The sequence below is a fragment of the Rutidosis leptorrhynchoides genome, chromosome 1 (genome assembly GCF_046630445.1).
Source record: "Rutidosis leptorrhynchoides isolate AG116_Rl617_1_P2 chromosome 1, CSIRO_AGI_Rlap_v1, whole genome shotgun sequence".
In the NCBI taxonomy this organism is placed as follows: domain Eukaryota; kingdom Viridiplantae; phylum Streptophyta; class Magnoliopsida; order Asterales; family Asteraceae; genus Rutidosis; species Rutidosis leptorrhynchoides.
This window is the reverse complement of record NC_092333.1, coordinates 590,687,632-590,710,690: the sequence shown is the minus strand read 5'-3', so window position 1 is coordinate 590,710,690 and position 23,059 is coordinate 590,687,632.

Sequence of the window (23,059 nt, the reverse complement as noted above, 5' to 3'; positions counted from 1 at the left end):
GGTTAGGGTTTGATAAGCTTGAAATGAATATTTGATGCATTGAATGCCATGAATTATTGTTAGTAAGTAGTTAGTGTATTGTATGCTTGATTATCTACAAAACGGCATGTTTTATGTATGCATTAAATGCCCGAATCATAAATGTGCACTTGTAAAATTTGAAGCATTAAATGTGTGCATTGATTGATCATTTGATTTGAAAAGTCGGTTATTGCAAATGATGTTTTTGGTTGTTGAAATGTGCTTAGTCGTGTTCCTTGTCAAATTACCTTTCCAACGATATAAGATACGAGTTCTAAGTGTTTACAGTTTGTGTTTTGTGTTAGTTTGAATGTTTATTTGAGACTTAGAAAACTGAAACTGGCCAGGTACCAGCTCGCGTGTAATGCCGCGGCGCGACATAAGGCGTATCCAGCTTCTGACCTACATGGTCAAAATATGAAAAATGTTTGGCACGCTATGGACCTCCGATTCACATGTAACTTGTTCTAACATGCTTATATATGAATAAAAACCTCAGAAAAATAGTTCGGGACCAAACCTGAACGTGTTGACTTTTTCGTTGACTTTGACCGACCAAAGTTTGACTTTTTGTCAAACTTAACCGAATGATTATGCAATCTTTCTAACATGATCCTATACTTGTATCTTGCATGAAACTTGACAATTTGATTCACATGCTACATAATCGAGTTGTGTTGAGCCATAGGACTAATTGAACATCTTTGACCAATCGTGACTATCGTTATTGATACAACCTATTTGTTTAGGTCGAGACTAGCATTGTTCTTGCACACGTTACTTGTTGAAGTAAATTTACATTCATACACTCAAGGTGAGATCATAGCCCCACTTTTCAAATACTTTTATACTTTTAAAATCGTGGGATGAGAAAACATATACATTACATACTTATATATACTTTTCACATGTATATATATACTTTGATACTTTGATACTTTGAATACTATACGAAAGCAAAGATACATACGAGTTAGAACGAAAATCCTCAAGTCCAATTATCATTAGTTACACTTGTAGGGTGTAAGCGAGAAATTATGTTGTGTGGCCATGCGGGTTTGACGAACCCTCATTCAGATGAATGAAACGTACTTTCGATGTATAGTGTAGGTTCTAACACTATTATGTAGAGGTAAGATTCAGTTAAGCTTGATAATTCTCGTGATACAAACACATCTTTTGAGATGTATACGCTTGATAAACGATTTATACTAAACCTTGTGATACAAATATACTTTATGCATACAACTATGATTTCACCAACGTTTTCGTTGACATATTCTTTTATGTTTTTCTCAGGTCCTTGAATGCTTAATGATACATGCTTCCGCTCATTACTTTTGATACTTGCTTGGATGTCGAGTATACATGCATACGTGGAGCGTCTTTTGACTACTTTCAAATTGTGTCGCATATGTTTCATTTGTACTTTAAACTTTGTTATGTAACTAGTTGTCGAACTATTTTGTAAACCTTGAAACATCTCTATTTTTGAAATGAATGCGACATACTTTTGGTTAAACGTTGTTTTAAAAGACTTATGACCATGTAACGGGACCTAAGTAGACGGCGCAGTCAATGACGATTTTGTCGGGTCGCTACATAAATGAGGGGTACTTTGGTCTTTTCACTTGGGATCGGTTTGGGGTCATCAAAACTGATCCATTGATCATTGTGAATCACATTTCACTCATCAACACTCTCATCTTCAATCCCTAGAGAGAGAGGAGAGATTTAGAGAGAGAGAGCTCTAATTGGAGAAGAAGAAGAGTGTTTCGGGTCAAACCTCAAGTATTAAAGTTGTTCATCTCATCAACGGCATCATTTTGGCGGTATTGGTAAGTTCAAACTCCAAATTTCATTTGTTAGATTTGATATTCAAGTTAGGGTTTGAGTTTGATTTGTTGTTGTAACGACCCGGATTTTTTCGCTAATATATAGAAGATTAATATTTACATAATTAATGTTTCCAAAATGTTAAGCAATCAAACTCATTAAGATTTGGTTATTTGAAATGAATTTTATACAAATGTTTGGCCACCCAGTTTGTCGGACGATTCACGAACGTCATAACTCGAAATAATTATATAATGATGTATATATGGATATATATATACTTATGATTTGATAAAATAATATTTAAGTATCTCATTACATATAATAACAATTGGTTATATACATAAAATGAGATTACTAACTTAAAGACTTCAAGATTATATACACATATATATATATATATAAAACGATTAACGTTGTAATAACTTCTAAATTAAAATGTATGTATATGTATTGTATTAATATGTATTAATACACTTTTGAAGGACTTAAACATATATACTAACATACTTATACTCAACAAAGATAGCTATACTCATAATCTCATTCAATTCCATCAAAAATTCTATTCGTATTCATTCGGTATTTAATTACACCCTTATCATACCCAGCTTCCATAATTAAATACTATGAGTATATACCAATATTAAATACCAATTATAGCCTCCTTAGCAGCCCTATGAGTCACAAGACAAGGATAAACATGATGGAGACTTGTGGGAACCAACATTTAACTTCTAGTTTGCATTATTATGCTATATTCCAAATTTTGATAAAGTCTCTTAACCATATGCATGAATCATGACTTTTAACACTCTTTTTACTCATTCATATCAGCTATTTAACTTACCTTCACTCTCATAATACTCACACACAAGAACTCCAAGTATTCTCTCCATTTCTTACTCTTTAAACACTCTTTAAACACTCTTTAAACACACATACTTCAAGTACTAGAAAATCTTCATTCACTTTGATCATAAACTAGCTTCAAGAACACTTTGTTAACTCATCTACTCCTCTTTATCAAGGTAAGAATCATATATAAGCTTTGGTTCAATTCATATACTTATAACTATCTTAATTCAAGATAGAAATCTTAATCGAAATTTTGTTCATTCTATGATTCTACTCCAAGGATTACAAGCCATCAAAGATATCTTTGATCACAAGATTATCATCTTATTTTCTTAGCAACTTTGTTCATTTAATTTGAGGTAGTCACCTTATTCATAATCTTTTTCGATTCATATCCATATAGCTATCTTATTATGAGTTTATAACTTACAACAACAAGAACATAGTTTAGATTAATTCTAAACTTGTTCACAAACAAATTTAATCCTTCTAACTTGACTTTTAAAATACTTCAACACATGTATTATGACAGTATGTCAAGCTAACATAAGGATATAAAACTTGCAAACACGAAGAACACCTTAAAACTGAACATACGCCGTCATAGATCATCGGGGGCTGTTTTGGGTTTAATTTTAAAAACCTATCTTAAACTTTGAATTAAAAGATTTTATTTGGTGAAAAATCTTATTTTATATGGATATGAAATATATCCAAAATCCATGGTTAAACTTTAAGTGGAAGTATGTTTTTCAAAAGGGTCATCAAGATGTCGTTCTTACGACGGATATGACTATATTCTCTTATTTGACACCTAAGCTGTATTTTTGACTATAAACTTATACTTTTTTTGTTAATTATAATAATGTTGAGTTCGATACGAAACCATGGTAACTCGAATCACTCAAAACGGATTTGTAACGAAGAAATTATGGGTAAAACAAAATTGGATATTTTTGCTTGTTTTTAGCTACGGTTTTGATTAATAAAAATGGATGCTAACCTTATCCTAGCTAACTTACCTTGTATCCTACATGTATTTATACATGTCTTGTTCCCGAACTTATGGAAATACAATTTATAATAGTCGTGATTAAGTTCTACGACAATATATTATAGTCTTAATAAAGATCGTAAGACACCATATATATATATATATATATATATGACTTGATCACCGTGGATCCGTATACAACGTTTTGACATATCATTTTGATTTCTTCTATATATATTATTGGAACGAACTATAAGACACCATTGGCAGTAATTTCGAGTTAGCTGTGGGTCGAAGTGGATTCCAAAATATTATATACTTTGAGTTGTGATCGAGCCTGAGACATGTATACAATGGGTCGCGGGTTGCTTCAGACAATATACATATTATGTGTCTTATTATATTAAGAAAATATATTATAGTGTTAGTGAATTCTAACACAATATACGCATTTATATTTATATATATATATTTATACTGTTGGACTATTGGACTACGAACGTTGGACTACTAACAATGGACAATTAAAATTATCACAAGTATCATAAGTATGGAATATTAATTATATATATATATATATATATATCTTGACACAAGAATATTATTATTAGGTTCGTGAATTTGTCAAAAGGCCAAGTCTTATCACCATCTATTCGGAAATCATCACAAGTGAGTCATAGTCCCATTTTTACTATCTAAATTTTTTTGGGATGAGAATACATGCAAATTTATAAATGTTTTACAAAATAAGCACAAGTTCATGAAACTACATTCTACGACTGTTTTGTTATACCAGATATCTGTACTTATTATTATTATGCTTGGTAACCTAAGAATTAGTAAAAAACACTAATTGACGCGAATCCTAAAGGTAGATCTACGGGCACCAACCACCCCCATTTTCAAATAGTGGAAATGCTTTAGTACTTCGAAGGGTTCTTGTCATACATTTGAATAGTGGAATGTATGATGACAGATATCTTAAGCGCTCTATTTTAAGGTCGGTTACCAGGCGACTCATCGTATGAATGATTTTTGCAGTTGTAATGATCCTGCACATTTAATTAAATGAAATCTTGTGGCTTATTAAATGTTATGATTATTATATAGAAATTAAACCTATGACTCACCAACATTTTTGTTGACGTTTTAAGCATGTTTATTCTCAGGTGAATATTAAAAACGCTTCCGCTGTCGTATGCCAACCCAAGGTCAAGATTTGGAGTCGGCATAATTGTTTATATTGTTTAAACTTGCATTCGGAGTATTTGTTGTAATATATTTGATCATATTGTAATGGGTTGTGTAAAAACTTATTTATTTGAGGAGATTGTCTTTGATAGACAATCTAAATTATGTCATTAAGACCTTTATTCAATAATAAAGGTTATGGTTGTTTTTAAAAACGAATGCAAGATTTGAAAAACATCTCATATAGAGGTCAAAACCTCGCAAAGAAACCAATTAATATGAAACATTTATAATTAATATGAACGGGGCATTTCAGTTGTGAAACCCTATTAGATGATAAAATGGGTTTATGGTGACTAGTTATTCTTGTCACTTGGCGGGTTTTGGGTTGGTTGACGATTTGGCCTTGATTAGGCTTTAATCTTGAGTTTAATCACTAGGTTTAGTGATTATGGAAGTGTTGGAACACTTTTGGATGTGTTTGGTTGACTAATTTTGAAATGGGTCAAAATTAGGGTTTGGTGTCAAAATGGGTGAAACACGTGTTTAACACTTGTGTTCGGGTTTAATTGGTGCGTTAGGACCATTTCCACTCTTGTTAGTAAATATTGGTTAGTTTGGGCGCGGTTTGTGCTTGGAAGTGCATTTGGGTCGAAATTGCACTAGTTGTCAATTTGGGTTGATTTGTAAATCCACTCTAAGTGTGTTGATGTATTTGTGATAATGGAATGGGTACTTTACATCGACGAGTTGCGGATTATTCGGTGGCATTCATCAAGGCGACAAGGTGAGTGTTAATATCCTATGTGCATATGTATGTGTAGGATGGGTGCGGGTCGGGTGAAGTGATTCTCGGTTATAGAGCTCACTTCACATATAGGTGGATTTGATGGACTTGTGTATAGGTCCAAGTGGCACGGTTGTGCATTTTGGTTGACCACCTTTGGCGAGGTGCACATTTTGTGTGCACGTTATCACACGTGGTTGTGATGTGGATGTTATAACCCCAATGGCGAAGGGTTTTAGATATTGAGAAGTGAGTCACGTGTGGATGCGGATTCACGATGACGCGTGTAGTTTCGGTCATCTTATTGAGTTGAGAAGTTAGTCACGTGTGGATGCGGATTTACGATGACGCGTGTAGTTCGGTCATCTTATTGACGTAGTGATCTCGTGTGGTTTCGGATTCAATAAGACTCGTGTAGTTCGGCCAACCTCGATGTTGTTGTGGTAGCGAAGATAGTAGTCTCGTGTGTATGCGGATATCCAAGGCTCGTGTAGTTCGACCAATCTTCATTGTGGTATTTGGTATTCGGTAATGGGTTAAGGGGTTAACCTTATTCGTTTACATATTGTTATTATATTGATGTATAGTTGTGTTGTAGCTAACCCTCCGGGTGTAGCTTATTGGCGTTGTTCACATCGTCGTTGGTGAACTTATATTTTGTTGATCTCTTTAGCTTGTTGCTTAGAGATCGTACTGTATGCTTAGTGTGGTTGCCTTATACATGGATGCTCCGGTATGCGCTATTTGTTTATTTGTGTGGCGTGTCCATTTTATACATATATATGTATGTAGTATATTCTCACTCACTAAGCGTTAGCTTACTCTCTCATTGTTTACATTTTTATATATTTGCTTGGATGCGGTGGCTCGGTTAAGCGTGGGAACTAGTGGCTCGCGTAGTTGCTTTAGAAGGCTTGCTTTTGGATTAATTAGGATTGGGTAGCGTATCCCCAATCGCCATGCTCGACTTTTATTTTGTGTTTAAAATTGTGGGGTCGAAACTTGTATTTTGTACTCAAAGGGTAATTTGGGTCGATGTGAGCCCCGCCTCGTAAAACTTATTTTATGAATGGAACGTGTTAGTTTTTCATATATGAATATGTTGTGAAAAGCGTTTTGTCTAAATACGTCGGAAAGTGGTCGAACATTTTCGCATTTGGGACTTATTGGACAGCGGGCTGCCAGGCCCCTTTTGCGCGCCGCGCAAGGGGATGGCGCGCCGCGCAATTTGCTGCACAAAGAAATTTTTTTTAATTGATATTTCCACGTGATCGTTTGTATATCGGGTTGGGTTGTTACATATATATATATATATATATATATATATATATATATATATATATATATATATATATATATATATATATATAGTGAAGGGATACAGAGAGAACTAAGGGTGGAAGAGAACCTATAGAACCCACATATTGAGCTCAATCTACACATAGGTTGAACTTAATTAACACATAACACACAGATTGAGCTCGGTCTACACACATATTGAGTTTAATCTGTGAGTTTCTCTGAGTTCTCTCCTACCATTAGTTTTCTCTGAATCCTCATCATATATATATATATATATATATATATATATATATATATATATATATATATATATATATATATATATATATATATAATTAAATAAAATAAAGTAAAACTAAATGATATTTAATTAACTTTATTTAAGTTAATTTTTCTTAAAAAATACGAGAATTTTAAATTAAAAAAAAAAAAAAAAAAAACTAATACGGTTACTAGGTTAGGTGTGAGTTGTTAAATAAATAATGTTCAAATAAAGGAACTACTGGACTTATATGATCATATTAAATTAAATAATGTAGTTTAAGTAACTATTTTAGTATATATTAGTGTTTACTGATTGTGATTGGCCAATCTATATTTAAAAGTTGACAATTTTGATAAAAATTGTAAATAGTAAGATATGAATAAATGTTTTATGTATATGAGGTTTGAATACTTTTTATAAGTATTAACAAACTAATTAATTTATTAATGGATATAACATGTGGTTCATAAAAAGTTTGTCGATAAGGGTGTGTTTAGTGACTGTAATTTTAACCTATCTTCTTGTTGTTTCTTCTGACTGTTAGTTTGATGAGCATGTGAGGAGAACATTTTTTCATGCAAACATAAAACCAATTACACGAGTATTTTTTTAATTTAGAGATGGAGAATGAACACAATACCCATTCCAAAAATAGGTCAAGTGTTAAGGCAGCCAGGGAATGTTACGATTACCAAAGAGTTTGTATTTTTCTTTCTCGGGTTTACAAATAGATTTACATCTACAAAAATTCAACTTTGAATTCTCTTTAAGAACATGCTTTATAATAATCTGTAAACAAGTCTAGAAAGTTTACAATAAGATAAACTTAGAGCACTTGTAGTGGAATTTTCTACGGGTACAATTCCCTTAAAACTGTTTCCAACCCTGCCCATAACATCATAGGTAGATTTACACTTTTAGATTAAAAAGTGCAATTTGTTTGTGACATGACATGACAATGTCAGATTTTGACCCATTGATATAAAATGTCAAATGTTAGTGTCAAATTTTGTAGGGTTCATCAATTTTTTATTTTCTAATTTTCTTTTGAATTAATATAGTCAATAAATACGTTAAATAAAATAAAATAATCATTAAATCTAAAAATAAATATAAATTAAGTTTTCATTAAAATTCAACAACAAATAATTTAGGGATTACATAAAATTTAACAAATACGTAATTTAATAATACATAAAATAAGCTAATTCGTAGTGCGAAATGTCGTTGAAATGTTCCAGATATGCTCGACTAGATCCTCGGTAAGTTGGTTGTGCACGTCCCTATTCCTTATTTCTCTTGTGATTAAGTCTCGATCTCGTTCTCTATTTGGTACACGTTCCATACGATTCTCCATGTCTTCAGCAGTAAATCGTTCTTCCCACTTATATAGTGTGATTCCATTATCTTCAAGAATCAGGTAATGTAATATGAGACAACACTCCATTCTCTTTGCATTCCGTTTACTGGCATAATGCGGAAAACTAGTCGTAAAATATGAAACCGACCTTGAAGAGCCCCAAACTCTTCGCATTCGGTATAGTAATGACCATTTACCTCAAATGGTGCAGTTGGCGCTGTTCCATTCTTAAGTTTATAAAAAATAGGGGATTGGTTCACAACATTTATATCATTGTTGGAGCCTGTCATGAAAGGACCCGTTCATATACATTATAAACGATTCACAATAGTTGATTACATCGCGAGGTATTTGACCTCTATATGATACATTTTACAAACATTGCATTTGTTTTTAAAGACAAACTTTCTTTACATCGAAAATTGACAGGCATGCATACCATTTCATAATATCCACTGTACAACTATAAATTGACTTAATAATAATCTTTGATGAACTCAATGACTCGAATGCAACGTTCCCGAAATATGCTATGAAAGACTCCAAGTAATATCTTGAAAATGAGCAAACGCACAGCGGAAGATTTCTTTCAATCCTGAGATTAAACATGCTTTAAAGTGTCAACCAAAAGGTTGACGAGTTCATTAGTTTATCATAATCATTCATTTTCATCATTTTAATAGACCACAAGAATTTCATTTCCAGTTCTCATAAATATACGTCCTATGCATAGAGACAAAAATCATTCATATGGTGAACACCTGGTAACCGACATTAACAAGATGCATATAAGAATATCCCCTATCATTCCGGGAAATCCTTCGGACATGATAAAAATGAATTCGAAGTACTAAAGCATCCGGTACTTTGGATGAGGTTCGTTAGGCCCAATAGATCTATCTTTAGGATTCGCGTCAATTAGTAAATCGGTTTACTAATTACTAGGTTACCAAGCAAAAAGGGGTATATTCGGCTTCGATCATTCACCCATATAATGTAGTTTCAATTACTTGTGTCTATTTCGTAAAACATTTATAAAAATTCAGCATGTATTCTCAGCCCAAAAATATAAAGGGTAAAAAGGCAAATGAAACTCACCTATTGTATTTCGTAGTAAAAATACATATAACGTCATTGAACAAGTGCAAGGTTGGTCTCGGATTCACGAACCTATATATATATATATATATATATATATTGGTCAAAATTTGTCTAACAATTTAGTTTAGGTCATAGTGTATCACAATCCTAATGCTCGAGACTAAAATGCAAAGGTCAACAAAAGTCAATTTGACTCAAAATGATTTCCAAAATTTGTACATGATTATCATATAACTTGAATATCGTCGTTTTATATTTTTAAATATTTTTAAAAGATTTATTAGAGTAAATAATATAATTTATTTATTAATAAATAAAACTTTATATAAAAAATATACTTTTATATATCTTAAGTAATAAAATTTATAAAGTTCATTTAATATCATAAAAATATTATGATAGGTTTTATTAAGGTAAATATATTATTTGTATTACATATTTATTTGATATTGATAATAATAATAATAAGTACAAGTTGTATTATATTGTAATAATAATAATTATTATTCTATTAATAAAAATATCAATATTTATATTTACTAGAAATGATATTATGATAAAATGATAATTCTAATTATGATAACATTAATATTTACGATACTTTTTAATATTACTTTAAAATAATAATTTTATTTAAAATGATAATAATAATGATCTCTTATAATAACAATGATATTTTTATTAAAATGATAATTTTTATTAAAATGATAGTTTTAATATTATCAATACTTTTAATAATAATAGTAATGATAAAATAATAAGTACAATAATTTTATCTAAATACATATCTTACAATATTTTAATTTCATCATGATACTCATACCCATTATTTCCTAATCATTTCGTTTAATAGCTTTTAATCGTCTTTTATATCGTGTTCATAATAATGATAATAATAGTAATCAAAATAATTTGGTGTTACTAATATTAGTTTTAATTACAATAATACTAATAATGATAATTACTATGACGATAATACTAATAATTATTTTAATGATAATTTCATAATAATAATAACAATAACAATAACCATTTTTATATAATGATATATATATTAATAATGATAATAATAATAATAATAATAATAATTAGATAATAATAATAATAATAATAATAATAATAATAATAATAATAATAATAATTATAATTTTAACGATAATAACGATAGTAATAATAATAAAAATAACAATTTTTAATGATAAATCCTTTTATTGATAAAGATAATAATAATAATAATAATAATAATAATAATAATAATAATAATAATAAGATAAAACTAGAACGATGATAATAACGAAGATAATAATAATCATTTTTAATAATAATACAAAAATTCGATTGACTATAACTTCAAATCCGTTCATCGAAACCGTTCGATATCTAAATGAAAAGTTCTTAATTTTTCGCTAGCTTTCCAATGACATGCATATCTTATACCTTATCTCAACTGCATACGTAACTAATTCAAGATTCAATATAACCTATCTAAGGGCGATATCAAAAGTACAAACATGCATAATCCCATATACTCGAGTACTATTCAGGGATACACTGTTAGTATGTAAAAGTTAAATTATGAGTACTCACGTATCAATATTGAGATTCAATATTGCAGGAAAGGTACGTAGACACAACGGAGACGATAAACACTAGATTGACCTCATGAGCATACCCATGAACATTACCCATAACCTCCATAGCTATAACCCATAATTTCCTTAGCCCTAGCCTACTTGAAAAATCCGTCTTGAGATAATTCGCTCATAACCGCGTCGTAGTATTTTATGTATAATACTAATAATATCAATCCTAATAATACTAATACTAATAATAAAATTAACCTTAATAATAATTATAATATAAATAATAATATAGTTAATGATGTAAATATTAATACTACGAAGTAAGAGGGAATGAAAAAATGAATGAGGCAGAGCAACAATTCGGGTTCGTTTTATAGATGGTTTCTAGTTCATCATGTTAACTTTACATCTACGCTCATTTAACTCATATTACCGACACACTTTTTTTAATTTATATTATATTTAATCTTTATAATTAATTAATTATTATATTTTATTTACGTGCATAGTTAAAATGTAATTTTTGTTCAAATGACTCGTACGTTGTCACTCGACTCATGTACCACTTCGGTTTTTCGAACGCACTTTCGTACGTTTATAAAACTAGCCTTTTACATTACGCGACGTGTACCCTTATTAATAATTTGACTTACTCATCAATAAATTATTTTGTGATAAATGTAACTTGTAAAATTGAGTGTTGTGGTCATTTGCTTCTATAAATCAGTGACTCTTTGTTTGTCAAAATATATTATTTTAAATCAGGACGTTTTATGACTAAGTTAAAATATATATTTTCATTTCAAAATATAAGTTTGAACTCTTTACTTAATATATAGTGTTTTTTTTTTAAAACTAAAGATATTCAAAATTTATGTATTTAGGAATTGTTTAAATATCAAGAATTACTATTTCGTAATATTTGTATTTTTAAAGTTTAAAATTGATATACTTTATTTATATAAAACGTTTACAAAGACATTTTAATATTCCAATTACTTTATATTCCAAATCATTTTATCACAAAGGTTATAATAGTAGAAGTTGTTATGTCATAAGATGTTCTTAAAAAGTCTATTATATCGAAATGATGTTTTCGTTTATGAAAGTAAAAATCATATATAAACCATATCAGGTTTCAAGGTTTTAACTTCCAGGTTAATCATGACTCGTAGGATTAAGTCTAAAGGAAAATCAAACGTAAGGAATCATCTTAATGTAAAATGTCAATCTTTTTAACTTGTCAACATCTATTCTCTAATTTACCTATAATCCCTAATTTCACTTTCACAATACCTAATATGAAGGTTAATTAATTTATCTTATCAAAAGTCACGAGACAATTATTGTAAGGTATAAATTGAAAAATCAAACGAGAATCTCCACTAACCCTTGTCTAGTTCCCGTTAATTGACACTTTTGTTCCTTCTAATAAATCACTTTACCAATGATTCCGAAGACCGTTAAAAAGAATAGATATCTCAAATCATAGTGGACCTCTTAACAGAGACTCGTAATTATAATTCAATGTATCTAATAATTCAATCATTTGATATCATCTTTTAATTCCATTGATAACTATTAGAATATATTTTGAAACAAATATGTTTATATAAAGTATTATACGTCTAATACTTTGTTAATGTTTTCAAGTTATAATATATACATATATACATATATAATCATGTTCGTTCATATAATGGTTCGTGAATCATTGGAATTTGGTCGAGGTTAAATGAGTGTATGAACACAGTTTAAAATTCTTGAGATTCAACTTACAAACTTCACTTATCGTGTCGAGAATATATAAAGATTAAAGTTTAAATTTGGTCAGAAATTTCCGGGTTGTCACAGTACCTACCCGTTAAAGAAATTTCGTCCCGAAATTTGATTGGGATGGTCATGGCTGACAATAAGTATGTTTTCATGATGCATATAAGCTGAAGATTAGGGTTTTATCATCATTGAGTAATATGGATAATATGGATAAAACCAAGAAGATCTTAGTAATAAGATTTGATTTAAGGAAATTTAGGATCCGTTTTAAATGCGATCATACATTTTGATTGCTCTGTCGGATATTTTACTATAAATCTACTCCATTCGTTTCCTTACAACTCACACCTTCTCTTATTTCTCCCTCAGCTCATACTTTAAAGTATTTGTCAATATGCTCCATCCAGTTATGATTCTTGATATACTCCTTACCTTCATATATGTCATTCTTCTTTTTCATCTGCCGCCGGAAGAATCTATTTACTTTTACTATACCCTTGGGTTTATAGTGTTTTTAGTTCTCACGTGTCTTTATATTGCTATATGCATCGATATATATGGTTTGTAATTTCTACATTGTTGTTGGGTTTTATATCTTTCCTCATACTTCGATGTCCCTGCTCCTGTTTCCCATAATCATTGTCATCTCCAGTTAATGCTTTCTTTTATTTTCTGCGATTTATACCCTAATTTCTGTTTCAGAGCTTTGTCCTTTCGTTTCTTCTTCTTGCGGTTAAGCACTGCTTGTAATGGTACAGAATTCGTAGACATGAATTTCGGAATGAACATTGTTAATGATCTAGGAAGAAAATTGTAATGGCACGATCTTGACTTGTCAAATTACCAGAATACCTCGGAAAAAGCCGAATCATCAAGAAATATTTTCTTGATATTTTAGAGATTAAGTAGAATACAAGAGTCGTGTAACATGGCACATGATGACGGTATGGTCTGTGAATCATCACGTTCCATTTAGAAACTCAGCATGACTTACTGTAATATAATCACGTTGATCAAGTGTCATTATATTATACTAATTCATGCTTCACTTCCCAACGCTACTTCAAAAAAAATATTCTTATTTTAAACTCGAAGGTTTCAGAATTTAGAAACTAAAATAGTTTCTTTTATGATGTAACACAGATAACGCGAGGAGATAAATGATTTCAGATAAGAATAATTATGAAAATATCTTCAGAAATATGGAGGATATTTATAATAAAAGATATGATGATATCTTAGAATTTCTAACATCAGAGGATGACGAAAAATATTGTCCGCAGAGGTTTAGAGTCATGAGCAAGGTATTCGTTAATGACTTCAGCAGGTACTGAATCATTTGGATTCTCTGAAGTCAGCTTCAGTCTTTGTGATTTGTCTACAACCTCCTTCATACTTTGCTCAATCCGGTTTCCAGTTCCAAGACTTCTCTTTTTCTGCGCTTTGCCAGTACACTTATTCATTATCATTAAACTTTTACTGTTAAAGTCGTTTTATAGTTTTTGTTGCTTCATCAGCATTTTTCCATTTTCGGAGAACCAATTCGTAGTTCGGAGTGTTTTTCAGAAACTTCACATTCAAATTAAGTCCAGAAGATAGACGTTATATATACACATATAACTGTTGGCGTAGACATGCTGCGAGATTTCAAAATACTGATTGCTAATTCCCGATGATTCGTATGACAATTCTCGTTACAAGATGCGAATGAGTAAATGATGGGGTTTCGATAATTATAATGATTCTTCGGAAGGTCAAAGATCAGTGAAGTTGTGATTAAGTTTATTGCTAATGTGGTGAAACATGAAAGGTTCTCCGGTAACAAAAGGGTAATCATATATATCAAGATTATGATAAGGCTACTCCGAATGAAAAATCGAAGTTGTCTTGCTGGAGCTGTGATAGAATTTGCTACTTTGAAAAGGAATTGCAAAGTTATTTTTGCTAATAAATGCCAAAGGATCTGACACAGACCTGTGTTGAATTATGACTTTGGTTTCGAGAGCTTTTTAAGTACATAACTGTGGGTAATATGTGGTTGAATCATCATCTCGATTGCTCATTATTTGAAGTGTCTTCAGAAATTTTCAAAGGGTTTGAACACAGATTGTAATCGTTAATATACATTTGATGTTCTAACACAGTTTTGAAGTCAAAGTATAGCTTTGAAAGATGTAAGAATCTAAAAGTGATGGTACCGGTTATATTTCGTATTGAATTCTGATGTTTCAAAATCAGAATATGTAATTGGGTTTGAATGAGTATTGTTGTTTTGATTGCTATGAAAGAATGTATATTATTGTGAAAGTAGGAAGTATAGTTGATAATTTACTTAATCAGATTCGAAGAATGTAACATATTAATTGTGAATATATATATATATATCTCTCGGGTATTACCTACCCGTTAAAAAAAATTTCACAATTAATATTTTGTACATAAGAATTTTATTACAGTCTTTATGAATATATATATATATATATATATATATATATATATATATATATATATATATATATATATATATATATATATATATATATATTCTCCTCAGATGTAACATAGATTTTAATGAGTTAATACTAAATTAAACTCATTCGTTTTACGGTTGGAACTAGAATTGAATAATCCCTTGAAGGCTTTAGAGATTACATAAGTATTTCTTCAATAATATTGAAATTATGAATCAATACTTCGTTATTTGTTGAGGCGTGATGTTGGTTTTTGTTAAATTCTTGTGAACTTCACAAAGTATGAATGATGTTATCTGAAAAGTTTCGGGTACATCGATGATGAAAGTGTAAAATCAAATATATACTTGATTTATTATGAATTGGAATTTGTTGAATTGAGACAAAGATTGTAGTTAACGATGGTTAAGTTGCGGGTGAAGGACGTACATTATTGCATATTTGTAATATAAATTAACCGAGTAGTGAAGATTCACACACAATAGCTTAGCACGGAAAGATTTATTTTTATTTCAAAATATATATATATATATATATATATATATATATATATATATATATATATATATATATATATATATATATATATATATATATATATATATATATATAATATACATATAATTTCTTCAGAGGGAATGAGTTAATTCTTCATAACTTGTTGATACAATATACGCATTATTGATTCGTAATGATGTCCACAGTGATTCTTGAACTGACGAAGTTTGTGATGTTATAGGTGTTGTTGATTCTGATGTTGACTGTACTGACGATGCTGGTGACGCTGACGGTACTGTTGATGCTGTTGGTAAAACAAGTTTAGCTTGTTAATCACACACCATTTTTGTCAGGGTTTCTACTCTTCCTTCTATCATTTTGGTTCGCTTAACTGATTTATGGTTAGGGCTACATTAGATAATCTCTAAGACTTTAGAGATTACATAATCGCCTCGGAATATTTCTCCAATGAAGTTATGAATTAATACTTCATCAGTTATTGTTGTTGGTACTCCTTGGTATCCATGGTGCGTATGACGTTGATGCTCGTATGACAGATTGTGAAGTTGAGGTTTACGATGCGATTGTGGTTGGGGGTGGTAATGGTACTTTTGGCGTTGATGATGGTGGTGCTGGTTATGCTGCTGGTGCTGCTGCTGGTGTTTGTAACCTTTGCACCATTCTCCAAAGCCACTACCCGAGCGCGAAGCTCGTTGACTTCTTCTATTACACCGGGGTGATTGTCGGTTCGGACGAGTGGATAAATAAAATCTAGAATTTGATGTAGTATATAATCGTGATGAGATACTCTAGAAATGAGAGAGAAAATGGTATTTCGGACAGGTTCGCCGGTAAGTGCTTCAGGTTCTTCGTCAAGAGGGCAATGTGGTGGATGGAAGGGATCTCCTTCTTCTTGTCTCCAATGATTGAGGATGCTAAAAACCCATCCCCAATTCATCCAGAATATATGATGACTGATTGATTGATCCATTCCGGTCACACTGCTTTCGGAGCTTGAGTGGGATTCCATTTCAGAATCCGAAGAACTTAAATTAATGATGAATTCCATTTCGTACGATTGAATAAGGATTTTTCGATATGAAATGATTTTCGGTTATTGGATGGTATTCTAATTTCATAGAATATCCATAGATATAGAACAAAAGATTTCGTAGATTGCGAAGGAATTTGCGGGATATGTCAGGTAAAGTTTAAAGTAACAAATACGATAAGATATGATTTAGCATATACGCTAAGATATGAATTTTGTCTATACACTACTCATGCAATTAATGTAGCAAGACGTGTCTAGACTAATAATGATAAGCAGGTAATTTCTTAAGTATGATAAGCAGGTGATTTCCGACTAAAAATGATAAGCAAAACTTTTGACATGCAGACACGGTCGAAGTCCAGACTCACTAATGCATCCTAACGACTTATCAGTTAGACACACTAATGCAGAACTGGTTCGCTAAGACCACCGATCTGATACCAACTGAAAGGACCCATTCATATACATTATAAACGATTCACAATAGTTGATTACATCGCGAGGTATTTGACCTCTATATGATACATTTTACAAATATTGCATTTGTTTTTAAAAGACAAACTTTCTTTACATCAAAAATTGACAGGCATGCATGCCATTTCATAATATCCACTGTACAACTATAATTTGACTTAATAATAATCTTTGATGAACTCAATGACTCGAATGCAACGTTCCCGAAATATGCTATGAAAGACTCCAAGTAATATCTTGAAAATGAGCAAACGCACAGCTGAGGATTTCTTTCAATCCTGAGAATAAACATACTTTAAAGTATCAACCAAAAGGTTAGCGAGTTCATTAGTTTATCATAATCATTCATTTTCATCATTTTAATAGACCACAAGAATTTCATTTCCAGTTCTCATAAATATACGTCCCATGCATAGAGACAAAAATCATTCATATGGTGAACACCTGGTAACCGACATTAACAAGATGCATATAAGAATATCCCCTATCATTCCGGGAAATCCTTCGGATATGATAAAAATGAATTCGAAGTACTAAAGCATCCGGTACTTTGGAACAGTTCGTTAGGACCAATAGATCTATCTTTAGGATTCACGTCAATTAGTAGATCGGTTTACTAATTCTTAGGTTACCAAGCAAAAAAGGGGCATATTCGGGTTCGATCATTCACCCATATAATGTAGTTTCAATTACTTGTGTCTATTTCGTAAAACATTTATAAAAATTGCGCATGTATTCTCAGCCCAAAAATATAAAGGGTAAAAAGGCAAATGAAACTCACCTATTGTATTTCGTAGTAAAAATACATATAACGTCATTGAACAAGTGCAAGGTTGGTCTCGGATTCACGAACTTATATTAATTATATATATATATATATATATATATATATATATATATATATATATATATATATATATATATATATATATATTGGTCAAAATTTGTCTAACAATTTAGTTTAGGTCATAGTGTACCACAATCCTAATGCTCGAGACTAATATGCAAAGGTCAACAAAAGTCAATTTGACTTAAAATGATTTCCAAAATTTATGCATGATTATCATATAACTTGAATATCGTCGTTTTATATTTTTAAAAGATTTATTAGAGTAAATAATATAATATATTTATTAATAAATATAACTTTATATAAAAAATATACTTTTATATATCTTAAGTAATAAAATTTATAAAGTTCATTTAATATCATAAAAATATTATGATAGGTTTTATTAAGGTAAATATATTATTTGTATTACATATTTATTTGATATTGATAATAATAATAATAAGTACAAGTTGTATTATATTGTAATAATAATAATTATTATTCTATTAATAAAAATATCAATATTTATATTTACTAGAAATGATATTATGATAAAATGATAATTCTAATTATGATAACATTAATATTTACGATACTTTTTAATATTACTTTATAATAATAATTTTATTTAAAATGATAATAATAATGATCTTTTATAATAACAATGACATTTTTATTAAAATGATAATTTTTATTAAAATGATAGTTTTAATATTATCAATACTTTTAATAATAATAGTAATGATAAAATAATAAGTTCAATAATTTTATCTAAATACATATCTTACAATATTTTAATTTCATTATGATACTAATACCCATAATTTCCTAATCATTTCGTTTAATAGCTTTTAATCGTCTTTTATATCGTGTTCATAATAATGATAATAATAGTAATCAAAATAATTAGGTGTTACTAATATTAGTTTTAATTACAATAATACTAATAATGATAATTACTATGACGATAATACTAATAATTATTTTAATGATAATATCATAATAATAATAACAATAACAATAACCATTTTTAAATAATGATATATATATATATATTAATAATGATAATAATAATAATAATAATAATAATAATAATTAGATAATAATAATAATAATACTAATTATAATTTTAACGATAATAATGATAGTAATAATAATAAAAATAACAATTTTTAATGATAAATTCTTTTCTTGATAAAGATAATAATAATAATAATAATAATAAGATAAAACTAGAACGACGATAATAACGACGATAATAATAATAATTTTTAATAATATTACAAAAATTCGATTGACTATAACTTCAAATCCGTTCATCGAAACCGTTCGATATCTAAATGAAAAGTTCTTAATTTTTCGCTAGCTTTTCAACGACATGCATATCTTATACCTTATCTCAACCGCATACGTAACTAATTCAAGATTCAATATAACCTATCTAAGGGCGATATAAAAAGTACAAACATGTATAATCCTATATACTCGAGCACTATTCAGGGATACACTATTAGTATGTAAAAGTTAAATTATGAGTACTCACGTATCAATATTGAGATTCAATATTGCAGGAAAGGTACGTAGACACAATGGAGAAGATAAACACTAGATTGACCTCACGAGCATACCCATGAACATTACCCATAACCTCCATAGCTATAACCCATAATTTCCTTAGCCCTAGCCTACTTGAAAAATCCGTCTTGAGATAATTCGCTCATGACCGCGTCGTAGTATTTTATGTATAATACTAATAATATCACTCCTAATAATACTAATAATAATAATAAAATTAACCTTAATAATAATTATAATATAAATAATAATATAGTTAATGATGTAAATATTAATACTACGAAGTAAGAGGGAATGAAAAAATGAATGAGGCAGAGCAACAATTCGGGTTCGTTTTATAGATGGTTTCTAGTTCATCATGTTAACTTTACAGCTACGCTCATTTAACTCATATTACCGACACACTTTTTTTAATTTATATTATATTTAATCTTTATAATTAATTAAATATTATATTTTATTTACGTGCATAGTTAAAATGTAATTTTTGTTCAAATAACTCGTACGTTGTCACTCGACTCATGTACCACTTTCGGTTTTTCGAACGCACTTTCGTACGTTTAGAAAACTAGCCTTTTACGTTACGCGACGTGTACCCTTATTAATAATTTGACTTACTCATCAATAAATTATTTTATGATAAATGTAACTTGTAAAATTGAGTGTTGTGGTCATTTGCTTCTATAAATCAGTGACTCTTTGTTTGTCAAAATATATTATTTTAAATCAGGACGTTTTATGACTAAGTTAAAATATATATTTTCATTTCAAATTATAAGTTTGAACTCTTTACTTAATATATAGTTTTTTTTTAAAACTAAAGATATTCAAAATTTATGTATTTAGGAATTGTTTAAATATCAAGAATTACTATTTCGTAACATTTGTATTTTTAAAGTTTAAAATTGATATACTTTATTTATATAAAACGTTTACAAAGACATTTTAATATTCCAATTACTTTATATTCCAAATCATTTTATCACAAATGTTATAATAGTAGAAGTTGTTATGTCATAAGACGTTCTTAAAAAGTCTATTATATGGAAATGACATTTTCGTTTATGAAAGTAAAAATCATATATAAACCATATCAGGTTTCAAGGTTTTAACTTTCAGTTTAATCATGACTCGTAGGATTAAGTCTAAAGGAAAATCAAACGTAAGAAATCATCTTAATGTAAAATATCAATCTATTTAACTTGTCAATATCTATTCTCTAATTTACCTATAATCCCTAATTTCACTTTCACAATACCTAATATGAAGGTTAATTAATTTATCTTATCAAAAGTCACGATACAATTATTGTAAGGCATAAATTGAAAAATCAAACGGGAATCTCCACTAACCCTTGTCTAGTTCCCGTTAATTGACACTTTTGTTCCTTCTAATAACTCACTTTACCAATTATTCTGAAGACCGTTAAAAAGAATAGATTTCTCAAATCATAGTGGACCTCTTAACAGAGACTCGTAATTATAATTCAATGTATCTAATAATTCAATCATTTGATATCATCTTTTAATTCCATTAATAACTATTAGAATATATTTTGAAACAAATACGTTTATATAAAGTATTATACGTCTAATACTTTGTTAATGTTTTCAAGTTATAATATATACACATATACATATATAATCATGTTCGTTCATATAATGGATCGTGAATCATTGGAATTTGGTCGAGATTAAATGAATGTATGAACACAGTTTAAAATTCTTGAGATTCAACTTACAAACTTTGTTTATCGTGTCGGGAATATATAAAGATTAAAGTTTAAATTTGGTCTAAAATTTTCGGGTTGTCACATGTCATTCCAAAAAAACATGTCAAATCCACAAATCATATAAAGCAACTTCTTCAAGCATATGAAGAGAACGTCATCCCAAAAAAGCATGCCAAATACATAAGTAAGATATTCAGGAATACTATCACCATGAAAATTATTTATACCTTGCACAATTCGCATGAATAAATGTATCCACATACGAAAACGCCTTTTTTGTGAATACTTTGGCGCCTCACAAAAATAATAATTCCACAATCGTTTAGCGGCCTCCTCACGATCTCTAGCAATGTCACCTCGAACTCTTGAAATACGCGGTGCGGACTCAAATTCGAACTCATGGTATTCTATTTGTTGAATAAGTTCAAAAATTCGCATATCCTCTGAATCAGAAGTGGTACCATGTAAATAAGAACCCATATTAAACTTGTAATTTCTTATAAAAAGTAAGAATATGTAGAGAGAAATGAGTTGTTTGGTTTGTAAAAAATTGATAATGAGTATGAGTATATATTAGTTTAAATAATAGGTTTGAAGAAAAAAAATACAAAAAAGGGGTATATAGCCATTGCCCAACAACTATAAGGCCTAATCAATCACAGCTCGCCACCTAGCATTTGACCCTTTTTTCCGGCAACTTTCCAACTGACGCCCCTAGCATCAGTTTTTGACGCCTCGTTATAGGCGTCAAGGCCGTTAACGAATGCCAAATCAGGTGACAGAGGGAGGTCTGACGCCGCGTTGGAAACAGTTTAATGAAGTGTTGGTCGTTATGAAAAAAATTGCCATTTTGACGGGCTTCATCTTAGTTTGTGTGTGTTTACACACACACACACACATACACACACACACACACACACACACACACACACACACATATATATATATATATATATATATATATATATATATATATATATATATATATATATATATATATATATATATATATATATATATATATATATGTCGGTCTCGAGCATTAGGATTTGTGATACACTATGACCTGACCTAGCTTGTTATATGTTTTAATATATATATATATATATATATATATATATATATATATATATATATATATATATATATATATATATATATAACTAATATAGGTTCGTGAATTCGAGGCCAACCCTGCACTTGTTCACTGCCGTCATATGAATAATTGCTACAAAATATAGTATCGTGAGTTTCATTTGCTTCTTTTTTAATTGCTTTTGCAATCTATATTTTTGGGCTGAGAATACATGCACTTTATTTTAAACACAATGGACACAATTACATACTAA